The sequence below is a fragment of the Hypanus sabinus genome, chromosome 5 (assembly GCF_030144855.1).
Source record: "Hypanus sabinus isolate sHypSab1 chromosome 5, sHypSab1.hap1, whole genome shotgun sequence".
Lineage (NCBI taxonomy): Eukaryota > Metazoa > Chordata > Chondrichthyes > Myliobatiformes > Dasyatidae > Hypanus > Hypanus sabinus.
The window spans coordinates 45137281-45141561 of NC_082710.1; positions in this window are offsets into that span (position 1 = coordinate 45137281).

The following is a 4281-nucleotide window of genomic DNA, read 5'->3' on the forward strand; positions in this document are numbered from 1 at the left end:
CGCTCCCGTGATACCGGGAAGCTATTCGGAAGCCACGTGTGGTTTTGTTCCCCTTTTGCCTGGGAAACGAGTGGCTGATAACATTAAAAAGGACTTCGAACTGACAACGGGGAACCAACGTTCCCGATTCAACAGTTTGCGGCAAAAAGGAAGGGCAAGTTTCTTTTCTCACCACCAATCTCTTCCTCTCTCCGACACGTGAAACTCAGCGCCTTCCCCCCCACAAAGGCAGAAAGCCTGCACGAACTCGAGAGACTTTTATATTTCCATCGGACAGATTGTTACCCCTAGACAACGATAGAGCTTATTTCTTATTGATTATTACTATACCTGCGTTTTAGATTGAGTATTGACGACGTATACTATCTGAATGTTTGCATTAACCTTATTTTTGTGCCCCTTTATAAATAAAAACTTTTGAAAATGGTGCCATCAGACTTCAACGGACCTCTCTATCTCTGCTAGTAAGTGATCCAGTTAAGGGATACGTAACATCATTAACAGAGGGATTGAGTTCAAGAGTAGAGAGGTCATGTTGCAACTCTACAAATCTCTGGTGAGACCGCACTTACAGTATTGTGTTCAATTCTGGTCACCTCATTATTGGAAGGCTGTAGAAGCTATGGAGAGGGTGCAGAAGAGATTTACCAGGATGTTGCCTGGTTTGGAGAACAAGTCATATGAAGCAAGGTTAGCAGAGCTGGGACTTTTCTCTTTGGAGTGTAGAAGAATGAGAGGGGACTTGATAGAGGTCTACAAGATTATGAGAGGCATAGATAGGGTGGATAGTCAGTACCTGTTTCCTAGGGCACCAATAGCAAACACCAGAGGGCATGTGTACAAAATTAAGGGAGGGAAGTTTAGGGGAGACGTCAGGGGTAAGTTTTTTACACAGAGGGTTGTGAGTGCCTGGAATGACTTGCCAGGGATGGTGGTGGAGGCTAAAACATTAGGGGTATTTAAGAGCCTCTTGGACAGGCACATGGATGAAAGAAAAGTGGAAGGTTATGGGGTAGTGTGGGTTTAGTACTTTTTTAAGGATTATATGGGTCGGCACAGCATGGAGGGCTGAAGGGCCTGTCCTGTGCTGTAGCGTTCTATGGTTCTATTCATGGGCACAAGTTTCTTCGTGGTACACACTATAATATAGAATACAACTACTATACAGACATCCACAGCATAGTAACTTTTAAATTTTCCCATTCAGGTCTAAAGATTTAATAGACGTGGTGGATTTCTTACTCTTGTGGGGTAACATTTTTCCTGACAAAGGGAGTCACTCTTTTTGGGAGGTGAGACTTGTGGCTGTGAAAGAACCTCAGGTTCTGAGGTCTCCTCCATGATGGGACTGCAAGAAGTGGTTCTGATAGCTCTGGATGCCACACCCCTCTAACAATTGACTCTGCTCTCCTCAACTGATCGATGTGTCGTCCCCAGATGACATCAGACATAATCTTCACTGTGTAGGAGAGTGGTCCAGTTCTCTCCTTAATCTTTCCAAGTACCTACTTTTGATCACCTCTTTAGTCCCTTGCCAGGACTGCTTGTCCAGGAGTGAAGCATCAAACCTCCTTGTTTGAGGAGCCCTCAATTTGTCTCAGCTGTTTGTCCTGCATACTCCTTCTGAGTGTGGGTTTGAGGAGATCCAAGCGAGAGTGTGTAGGTGGTGAGTTGTTGGTTGTGGAGTGTGCTGTATTGTGATACGCAAGGAGGAAATTGGTGAGCTTCTGATTCAGTGTCTGTGTAGTGTGTTCTGCTGACATTTCAAACCTTTCTGCCAAGCCATTTGTACCTGAGTGGTACCATACCGATGTAATATGACTTGTTCTTCTTGTTTTCGGGAATGACTGAAACTGTTCCGTAACAAACTGTGGTCCATTGTCACTGGCTAAAGTATTCCGGGACACCAGTCCTTGAGAAGAGGCTTCGCAGTACATTAACAGTGTGCGAGGCAGTAGTGGAGGCTGTTGGGAACCGTTCTTTATAGCTGCATGCACTACTGCCCAGAAACTTGTGCCCATGAATGGTCTGGCAAAATCCACATGCATCCTCTGCCAGGGCAATGTAGGCCATTCCCAGGAGAGGTGCTTCTAGACTTGTTGGCATCCTGACTAGTGTACAGGAAGCTGCTTGAACTGCTGATCTATCCCAGGCAAACCTCTGGGCCAATGCTTTTATTTTGGCCGTGCCTAGATGACCAGTATGTAGTTCCTCCAATATTTTAGCTCTCAGTTTGGATGGTACAGCTACTCTCAAACTCAACATAAGACAACCTCCATCAAGGGCAAGATCATCCCAGTGGTTGTAAAAATGGGGAACTCGAAATTCTGCGGCACGTTCCATCCATTTGGGGTTGACGTGTAGACCTGCAACAGCGTGGGGTCTTTTCTCCTTTCCCTTTGGATCATCTCTGCCGGAGTAGGGAGACTTTTGATTTACATTAGGGAGGATACATCGAGGAGTGTCCTCTTCTGCTCAGGTATTTCCTTTTCCATCAGTAAACGGAGCAATCACCAGCATTTCTATGATTAGTCACCCTCTTGAATTCGATCTTTTAATTGTGTTCTCCAAGAAACAGAGCCCATTCCTCTGTTGGACTTCAGCTGTTAATAAAGCACCATCCTGCAGATTGAAAATAGACACCAGTGGTTGATGATCAGTAATGAAGGTAAACTCTATCCCATGTAGGTGCTGGTTGAAATATTTTACATCTCAAACCAGACTCCAGGCCTCTCTGTAAATGTGTGTGCAACTTTTCTCTGCAGCGGTAAGGGAACATGATGCAAAGTCTATGGGATATTCTCTTCCATCACTCATTACATGTGACATGACTCATCAAAAGAAAAACATGGAGCTGGGAATAATGAATCTACTTTTTTTCTTACTTTAATGTGGCACACACTTCTTTTTTGTAATTTATTTTTTTATTGAAGTTCATCATCAAACAAACATTTCCATAAGATGTATTTCAGACATTGTACATATATATCATATAATCATATATATCACAAATCTCCACAAAGTATTTATCTAAAGTCACACCAGTGACCCCTGTTTCCATCCAAAGGGTCAGTGTGGACATGGTGGAGGATTACAAATACCTGGGGATACAAATTGACAATAAACTGGACTGGTCAAAGAACACTGAGGCTGTCTACAAGAAGGGTCAGAGCTGTCTCTATTTCCTGAGGAGACTGAGGTCCTTTACCATCTCCTGGGCGATGCTGAGGATGTTCTACGATTCTGTGGTGGCCAGTGCTATCATGTTTGCTGTTGTGTGCTGGAGCAGCTGGCTGAGGGTAGCAGACACCAACAGAATCAACAAACTCATTTGTAAGGCCAGTGATGTTGTGGAAGTGGAACTGGACTCTCTGACGGTGGTGTCTGAAAAGAGGATGCTGTCCAAGTTGCATGCCATCTTGGACAATGTCTCCCATCCACTCCATAATGTACTGGTTAGGCACAGGAGTACATTCAGCCAGAGACTCATTCCACCGAGATGCAACACTGAGTGTCATAGGAAGTCATTCCTGCCTGTGGCCATCAAACTTTACAACTCCTCCCTCAGAGTGTCAGACACTCTGAGCCAATAGGCTGGTCCTGGACTTATTTCCACTTGGCATAATTTACTTATTATCATTTAATTATTTCTCATTTTATTTTGCTATATTTCTACTCTATTCTTGGTTGGTGCAACTGTAACGAAACCCAATTTCCCTCGGGATCAATAAAGTATGTCTGTCTGTCTTTCACATTGACATCAGGGAGTGGGATTTTTTTATGTAGGGCTTCTTGTCCTGGGTCTTAGCCTGCAAATAACGTCAAAAACCTGTTTCATCCCTGACAGTCCTCTCCAGAAACTCCAAGTGAAGGCTAGAGCCCATTATTTTAATACCACTAAATATTGCAAGATCAAGTGTTAATATAATTGTATTTCCTATCTATCTCTTTCATACCTCATGATAAAAGGAGGTCTTTAGTTGCACTGGGCCCATGTGGGCTCCCACAGAAGCAATCCCATTATTATTTCCATTATTTCCTGTCTCTCTTTCCTCTAAACTCCTGCAATTTATTCACTCTTGAACATGCATCTATTCTTGACTCCGTTTATGATGAACCTTCATGAACAGGTTATTTTGTTTCCACCTACCCTCTCAGCACAACTTTGATTTTTAATTTTTTAAAAACTTGGAAATACAGCATGAGACAGGCCATTCCAGTCTTTCAAGCCATGCTGTCCCTAGCCTGATCATGGGACAATTTATAATGACCAATCAAGCT